Below are 10,000 nucleotides of genomic sequence, written 5' to 3' on the forward strand. Positions count from 1 at the left end.
CCGACTGCAATATAAAGTCGGGGAGCCAGATCATACACGTAAGGGCCAGAGTAAGAGAAAAGAAAGGCAACAGAGAAGATGGGGTGGTAGTTACCACTAGCCGGTTATTCATAACAATTTACGGTTTTTAATGTTGGTTTTTAACTTATTTTCGTCTTTTTTTTTCATTTTGTGTTTTATTTTCACAAAGGTAAAGAAGAAAATAGAAGAGGGAGATGTCAGTAGCGGTCCGCATAGACCTATTTGAACTACCAACCATCTCTGATAGATATGAGAATAGATAAGGGAACGACATCGGCGATCCGCGAAGATCTATTTGAACCATAGTCGTCACACAGATAAGAAATAGATGTAACTTGTACTTTATGTACGAACCACTCGTCACGACGGACAAAATTGCGGGCTAAAGAGATACATAATAAATCTTTACGCCGGCACTAGACAGCAACCAGCCTTATTAATGAAAAAGGGTCAGTGTCTTTTGTCCTGCGTGTGTGAGTGAGGTGAAGGTGGTGTGTATGCGTGTGTGAGTGACAGCTAGCGTTAATGAGAGGGAAAGCGAGTGACCTCACACAGAGAATGAATCATAAACACGAATATTAACGTTCACTATAACAAAACTGAAGTAAATTAGCAATGCTAGCTATTTAAGATTATTTCAACTACCACATTGAATTCAACATATAATGATATGCGACAGAATGTACGCATGAATGAATGGTGACATGAAAAAAATATTCGCCAATTTTTTTATCAAGCAAATCTTCTCGGGGTCAGAAATCTGAACTGCCGAGGTACATGTCTAGCTTTGCATGTCAGACTTCAATAAAACTCAATAACGGGGGGATCCTATACCCAAATGCCGTATATGACTGAAGCGACTTGAGCCAGGAATATAATAACCCTGCTCTCTTCTGCGTATCTGTAATGGGCGCTCGCAAAATTCCCGAAGGATATATAATTCACGAATCACACAAACGCTTGGGGGGTACCCAAAACATGCAAGCGACTTGAGGGTGAGAAAGGTGTGATTAATAAGCGAATAATGATTCTAGCTTAAACCCTAGTCCTACATTAATTAACGGACGTAACCGCGGGTCACACCGACTCAAAGGGAGCCGAACGAACGAATAACTTCGGTTATTGCACCTACTCTCGAACGACGGAGCGCAGATCTATTAGGCGTTTACGCAACCCCGGGGCAATATCGGGCAATCCTGTGCACTATGATATGGGGGAAGATCCTACGCTATATCCAAATAATACAATTTTGTTACCTGCTTCGCTCTAGCGCCGATAGAACGTGTCACCAAAAAGCAATGTAACAATGATATGTTTGCTTCCAAATTAGAGGGAACCAAGTGGTCATCTGACCCTACCCACGCCGCCACCGACCGGGAAAAGAGAAGTGAGGTCAGGTCAAGACAGGAAATTAACCTTTTTCTAATCCAAAGTGACCCTAAGCGAAGAAAAGGGAAGGTCAGGTCGGGAAATTAACCTTTTTCTAATCCAAGTGACCGAAAAAGAAAGAAAAGGGAAGGTCAGGTCGGGCGCGAGGGTTAGGAACGAGATAAAATGAAATGGTATTCGTGATAAGATAAAATCACGAACGCGTTAAATTCGTTGCAGATGAAACAATATAAATCTCTAAAAACGAGAGAAAATAATTAATTACTTAACTAACGAACGATATTCATGTTTATTGATCACATACTCGATCGCACGGAAATGCGATCTGAGGTGGAAGAATAGTGGAGAACGTGCCATTTGCTGTCCTTAGCACCTATTAACCACAAAAACAACGGCTTAACACATGTATGGGAGAAGAAGGGAAAAGAAATAAGAAAGGGGCCCAAACGTGTACTTACGTGTTTTTTTCTTAGCCATGTCTTGAAGCGGTCGAGCGGATTTTCTTCGAAGGTTTACGTTCATGCTGCGAGCCGGAAGGACGCAGCACCACCCTGCCACCAGATTGTAAAAGGCTATGCGTACTCTAGTACAGTGGCTGACAGGGACGCAAAACACACGTAAAGGGGTGAACACACACTACGACGACGCTACGACTTGTCTAAAGGGTCAAAAGCGCCGCGTGGAGGCCACGGTCAGCTGCCCGGAGAGAGGGCGGAGCTGACCTACCGCGCTGGTCGCTTGACACGAACTCCCCCGGAGGGAGGCGAGAGGTGACCCTACCGCGTCGGTGCTTCACACGAACTCCCGGTCAAACGAGGTCAGATATAAAATGTGACCTCCGCCCTCGCTGAGCGGGTGGTTCTTATTTGGGACATTTGGATCCACGTGGAAAACAGCCACGTGGTCCACTGGTAATAGAAATAGAATTATCCACATCCTGTAACAGAAATAGAATTATCCACATCTTATACACACACACACACATACACACACACACACAAACACGCACATACACACACACACACACACACACACACACACGCACACACACATACACACACACACACACACACGCACACACACACACACACACACACACACACGCACACACACACGCACACACACACACACACACACACACACATATATGTGTGTATATATATATATATATAATAATAATATAATAATAATAATAATAATAATAATAATAATAATAATAATGATAATAATAATAATAATAATAATAATAATAATAATAATAATGACAATAATAATAATAATAATGATAATAATAGTACTACTACTACTACTACTACTACTACTACTACTATATTTTTTTTATCTATCACACACACACACACACACGTTCTCGATGTATATATATCATTCTTTTAGAATTGTATTTATTTCACAAATCATGGGACTAGTGAAAACTGGTTTCGCAGTTTAATGATGAAATATGTTTCTTAACATTTCTCTGCATTTTTATAAGCGATTTATTCATCTGTCCGTGTCATACGAGTTTTTTATGTGTAAATAAATAACAATTACATTTAAAAATTAAATCTAGATTATTCATGATCAAACCCTTTCATTTCTTCATATTATCTATCTATCTGTCAATCTATCTATCTATCTTTATTCATCTGTCTATCTATCAGTCTATCTATTCCTCTCTCTCTCTCTCTTCATCTTTCTCACTCTCTCTCTCTTCTCTCTCTCTCTCTCTCTCTCTCTCTCTCTCTCTCTCTCTCTCTCTCTCTCTCTCTCTCTCTCTCTCTCTCTCTCTCTCTGTCTCTCTCTCTCTCTCTCTCTCTCTCTCTCTCTCTCTCTCTCTCTCTCTCTCTCTCACGAATCATCTTCGTATCTTTATATCTATATATCTATATAACAATGAAGAGAGGTTATCATGGATTGGTTAGTCCGCTCTCTCTTCTTATTTATATTTTATGTCATATTTTATATGACAGAAATTTGTACACATCAAATCTGAATCATGTTTTACCCATGCAAAATACGTTACTGTAATTCCTAGTGGTATCGGAATGCACTGTGAATAGCCTCTGTCATGATGGAAATTACGTTTATGTTTCACTGTTATTTCAAGGCAGGATACATATATCGTTCACAGCATGACTGCTAATGAGCTGTGTGGGGTTAATCGGCCAGGGAATGAAAGCAAAACATGTCTAGTAACATATGTAAACTTACTCGAAATTCAGAAAATCACCCGCGTTATGAACACTATTTCTACGTCATTTATTGTGAATAGGACTATGTGTGTGTGTGTGTGTGTGTGTGTTAAGAGAGAGAGAGAGAGAGAGAGAGATAAAGATTGAAACAGAGAGAGAAACTATTACTATTATATCTATCATAGTTACCACGGTTACTGTCCATATCAGGATATACACACTCGCGTAATTCACACAACAAAGATAATTATTTTATCACATCGAGTGTACCGTCCATTACTTTACAGACAGTTACACACAAGCTATACAGTGATGGACTAAACTTACAACAGAAACAGATTCTTTACACTCCCGTTTCATTTCATCCGATTTTTCACAATGTAACGAAGGATGAATATGCAGGAAAATTCCGTTAATATTTTTCCAATAATGACAAGAATAAAATGAAAAGAAGTACCCGAATACAAGGCAAAACAAGAGCCTAATGTAATCTAGGTTAATGCCACTACCTGGATACCTACCCGCTACTGCCTGGATCGGTCGGACCAAAACGCTGTGATTACCCACTCCAAAGGCCGCTCCCCGTGGAGTGTGCTGGTATTAAGCGAGTAGAGTTATATTAGCTCGTCCAATTCGGATCTGTAATACTCTGGCCCTCTTTTTCACGGGCTATTTTTGGATTCCCCGCATCCGAAACCGGTAAAAGGTTACTTCTACAAGAGTTCACATATATACATATCTATCTATCTATCTAATTGCCTATCTACACACGCGCACATACACACACACACACACACACACACACACACACACACACACACACACACACACACACACACACATAAACACACACATGTATCTTCTTCTTTTAACGGTAGGTTCATGTCTGAGCCGCCGTGGTCACAGCATGATACTTTAGTTTTTTCATGTTGTGATGCTCTTGGAGTGAGTACGTGGTAGGGTCCCCAGTTCCTTTCCACGGAGAGTGCCGGTGTTACCTTTTAGGTAATCATTCTCTCTATTTTATCCGGGCTTGGGACCAGCACTGACTTGGGCTGGCTTGGCCACCCAGTGGCTAGGCAGGCAATCGAGGTGAAGTTCCTTGCCCAAGGGAACAACGCGCCGGCCGGTGACTCGAACCCTCGAACTCAGATTGCCGTCGTGACAGTCTTGAGTCCGATACTCTAACCATTCGCATATATGTACAAAAGGGGTGTTGTTAAGAATCATCAAGCGGAAGGTTCAAAATAAACCGCCGTGGCTCTCCATTTCCCTCTATCCTGAGCCAGTCTATCGTAGAGAGTAGTCAGGGGTTGAAGTAATGGCAAAGTAGATCCCAAGATTCTTTCTTTGTCCACAGTTCCTGCTAACTACGCGGTTTATCTCGCCCGTATGTTTCCAGTTGCACTGTACTTACGCCAGACACACAGACCATGAAGCCATATGAAAAATTGCATTTTTCTAGTCTTTCATGAAATCTATTGTCCTGCTGCCAACCGCTACCCCATTTAAACGATGATTGGTTGTCCCGGACCTTCAATTACCCGAGGGCCCGCTCGGTTTTATGTCGCCAATCGCACTCGACAGGCAGAGTGAGTAGTCATTGTCATTTGGGCGCATTATGTAGAAGTTAGGTGGGACTATCAAACCCCACGCACGATGTTTTTAAGAACAAATCTATAAAAATACGAATTTCAAAGTCCCTGCTTTAGTTCACATAATGGAAAAAAATTGTGGCACATATTTTAAAGAAAGCGACACAGAATAGTCAACCTCCATGAAATAATTAATTTCAGAGACAATAAGGCAACAGAGGAAGAAGGAGGAGAAGGGGGGAAAGAGAAAGGGACGAGAAGAGAGAAGGAGAGAGGTGAGTGAGGGAGGGAGGAGGATAAAGAGAATGACGAGGAAACTAGGAAGAGGAGAAGGAGGAGAGGAGGACAGAGAAAGAAAAGGAGGAGGAAAGAAGAATAAAGAGAAGAGGGAAGAATAATAAAGTGAAGAAGGAGGAGGAGGAGGAGGAAGGGGAAGAGTATGAAGGGGAGAGGCAACTTCGGGATAGCGAAAAATATTAAAGGGAGGTGAATAAGATAAAGGATAAAAGAATGGAGAATGAAAAAAGAAGCGACAAAGGGAGAAAAGAGGAAAGTGAAGAGATGATATAAAACCTTCCAATACACTATATGTAGATAGAGTAAATACAAACTTCATATTCATATTTCCATTAATAGTTTATTTTATCCCTAAATTACGTTGATATTTTCATAATCATTTTCTTTTCATTGTGCCCATATTCCTTTTTGTGACAAACCGAATTATCATGTATTAACCTCTTTTTGCTGAAAAAAAGAATAAATATTTCTCTGTTCATTTTAGAATTTTATTTGCGTGTCTTTCACTGCAGACCAAGACACGGAGGCGGAGAGTCGCTTCTCGTTCATTTATTGAATTTCTCTTTAACGGGTGAAAGAAAGATGGGGAGAAAGGAGGAGGGAGAGAGGTAGGTCATTAAAGGGAGATGCCAGAGAAACACTGGGGGTTGGAGAGAGAGAAAGGAAGAGAAGCGCACACACACACACACACACACACACACACCACACACACACACACACACACACACACACACACACACACACACACACACACACACACACACACACACATATGTATACATATATACGCATATATGTATATATGCATATATATGAATAAATATATAAAAATCTATCTTTATATATATATATATATATATATATATATATATATATATATATATATATATATATTTGTATATTCATGTATGTACATATGTATATATGTACGAAGAGAGAGAGAATAAACGAGAGAGAGAATAGAAAGAGAGGCAGAGAAGAGAGGTAGACAGGAAGAGATCAGGCAATATTTAGAATTTTATCCTTTAATCAATCATGTGCAGAAAATAATGTTTATTCAAAGCATTCTCCACTGACGGTTGTGTATTCAGCTTGCTAATGATTCGGAGCCTTCCAGTGTGTTCAGTTAAATGCTGAGCGACCCGTACATTTGGCAACATAAACAACAACATAATTATAAGTAAATATGAGCGGTATTTACACGAATGCAAGCGTTTGGAATTCGAATCAAGAATCAACACTTGCACTCACGCACACATAAACATGGAAATATAAATATACCTCTACACAAAACGCACACACACACACACACAAGCGCATATACATCACCCGACACACACACACGCACATACAAACACACACACACACACACACACACACACACACACACACACACACACACACACACGCACATACAAACACACACACACACACACACACACACACACACACACACACACACACACACACGAATTCTAAACAGCCTTAACCTTTTTTTCTGTGTTATCATTGTTGTTGTTCTTGTTTGTTTGGACAGATGGCTAATTGTTACTGTATAGTATAATGATTTTAAGTCTGTTATAAAAATTTCCTTTCCTTATTATTATCATTATCATTATCAACATTCGTGTTTGTATAAATGTGCAATGTAGTATGCGTGAGACCAGCCAGTATGGTAAATTGTTCTTACTTATTGACCTGCTTTCATGCTATCTCTCAGTTCCAAATTTCCTAATTTCAGTGATAAAGTTAATATCTGTTAATGCCTAGATAGCTCAGCTGGGAGAGCGTTAGACTGAAGATCTAAAGGTCCCCGGTTCGATCCCGGGTCTGGGCACTTGGTGAACAATCTCAGTGTTTTTATTATTGGGAATATGAATATGCACACAGTAAACGAAAGAGAATGCTGAGGTGAGAAGGAAAAATGAATGCATTGCTATTTACTAATTTAAGGTTGCAATTCTTACCACTGTAGAGGAAAGACTCGAAAAGACAATTGACTAAAAGGAAGAGAAACTGGTCGATAAACATTACGTACCTAACTATTTGCCTATGTACGCATATTCTACACGTAAATGGTACAATCATATACATGGAAAAGAAATGAGCTGTACATGGCTGATGAATAGAGTGCGTCTTTTTGTTTCCTCAAAGGAAGAAAATATCTAAACATGAATACTGATCAATGTATTATATGACTTAGTCATACAAAAGACCCACAGGAAAATGGGCCGGCAGCTCTAGACTATAGATTTATTCAAGAACAATGACAAGAAAAACAATCGCCTTTCTCTATCTCCTGCAGAGACCGGAAATCTGAAAAACCTTCAGCAACTTATTTCAGTGTTAACATTATTGTTGTTGTTGCAGTTTGGCTGTTTGGAAAGACTACTGATAAATATTATTTAATAGCCTAGATAGCTCAGTTGGGAGAGCGTTAGACTGAAGATCTAAAGGTCCCCGGTTCGATCCCGGGTCTGGGCACTTGTGATGACGGTCATATCACGAACCTTATCGAGTAATTTATCTTACGAGATTTATCATTGCTTTAAATATCCTGGTTCTTAACAGACTTTTTTTTATAATGATAATAATAATAACAGTCATCCATAGGACTAGTTTTTGCTTCTGAAGGCACATAATTTGAATCCCTGTGTTTATGAATTCGACAGACAAGCATGCATTACTTTCTATGCAAGAATTTAGCATAACAGAAATTTGGATTTAAATTCTAGTGGCACATGCACTAATGGCCTTGTTAATCCTGATGATTGAGTCACAATTCCAAAATTCATGTTTTCTGATTCTCTTCATGAATTACGAACTTTTAAAAGCTTCGGCAAAATTGGAAGTAATGAACGAAAATGTGTCAAACGAATTTTGACTTTTGGGGGTGGGGGTGGGGGAGTTGTTACATGGTCGATCAGTTGAGTGCTTTTATGTTTTATGTTTCGTTAAACGAAGAGAATAATATGTATATGAATACTGAGCAGTGTATTATATAAGGTAGCTAGAGAGAGAGAGAGAGAGAGAGAGAGAGAGAGAGGGAAGAGAGAGAGGAGAGAGAGAGAGAGAGAGAGAGAGGAGAGAGAGAGAGAAGAGAGAGAGAGAGAGGAGGGAGAGAGAGAGAGAGAAGAGAGGAGGGGAGAGAGAGAGAGAGAGAGAGAGAAGAAGACGAGCAATGGTTTGCGTGGCGCGAGCATGCGTGCGTGCGTGCGTGCGGTGGTGACGTGTGTGTGCGTGTGGTGTGTGTGTGGTGTGTGTGTGGTGTGTGTGTTTGTGTGTGTGTGGTGTGTGTGTGTGTGGTGGTGCGTGGCGTGTCGGTGTGTGTGTGTGGTGTGTGTGTGTGTGTGTGTGTGTGTTGTGTGTGTGTGTGTGTGTGTGTGTGTGTGTGTGTGTGTGTGTGTGTGTGTGTGTGTGTGTGTGTGTGTGTGTGTGTGTGTGTGTGTGTGTGTGCGCCCGTGTGCGTGTGCGTGCGTGTGCACGTGCGACCGTGAGTGCGTGTATCTACAGCACCGTGAGAAACACAACTTGAAATACAATAATGGCAAGAAAACACAACAACCGAAAGGAAAAAACTGTGACAATGATATTAGAACAATCAAATGATATGAGAGACACTATAACACTTATAAATGAAGTATTACTAATAAAAGTGACACAATGACCGCTGCAATAATGGCATGAAAAACACTAAACACACTAGGACCCTGCGGTTCCTTTTATACCATCTATTCAGACCGCGGATAATCAATAAGTTTTCGTGATAATCAAGACCGAGGTTCGTTAAACCGCGGTTGGTGACGATCTATTGTAATTTATAATAATAATAATAATAATAATAATAATAATAATAATAATAGTTATTATTACTATTATTATTATTATTATTATTATTATTATTATTATTATCATTATCATTATTATTATTATTATCATTATTATTATTATTATTATTATTATTATTATTATCATTATTATTATTATTATTATTATTATTATTATTATTATTATTATTATTATATTATCATTATTATCATGGTAAGCTATATAAAGAGCTACACTGAAAAATTCGAGATTTATACTGGACACCTATTCAGCGGTCTAGTCACAGTTTGATAATACCTAAATTACACAGCACAGTACCCTCTTTTCCACTGTATCGCACTGAGGAATAATGCAATAGTAATCTACACCAATAAAGAACGGAAACAATTCAAGATCATTTGCATATTCTCCTGAGTCAAGTGAAGCGAGATTAGACTCCACCCTAGCGTCAGGATGTATCGACGGCTGAGACAAATTATCTGTGTAATTCTCTGTGTATGTATTGGACAACGAAAACCATAAGCCTACGTATATGTATATTCTTAGTCTGTATTAGCTTACACTCGTGGTTATTGGGGAGAGGGGGTGGGGGTTGGGGGGAGGGGGCAATCAGGCCACGGGATAATATATACATGTTATATATTTTGTTTGTTTGTGGGTTTATTTTTTCTCACTTCT

General features: G+C 39.5%; 2 non-coding genes across 2 annotated transcripts; both read left to right on the forward strand.

The window, feature by feature from the left end:
* The first annotated feature begins 7,258 nt into the window (after nucleotides 1-7,258).
* Nucleotides 7,259-7,331, forward strand: Trnaf-gaa. Its single transcript has one exon. It is a non-coding gene; the product is annotated as a tRNA-Phe (tRNA).
* A 574-nt stretch (nucleotides 7,332-7,905) lies between these two features.
* Nucleotides 7,906-7,978, forward strand: Trnaf-gaa. The gene has a single exon. It is a non-coding gene; the product is annotated as a tRNA-Phe (tRNA).
* The last annotated feature ends 2,022 nt before the right edge of the window (nucleotides 7,979-10,000 follow it).

The sequence above is a fragment of the Penaeus monodon genome, chromosome 3 (assembly GCF_015228065.2).
Source record: "Penaeus monodon isolate SGIC_2016 chromosome 3, NSTDA_Pmon_1, whole genome shotgun sequence".
Classification (NCBI taxonomy): domain Eukaryota; kingdom Metazoa; phylum Arthropoda; class Malacostraca; order Decapoda; family Penaeidae; genus Penaeus; species Penaeus monodon.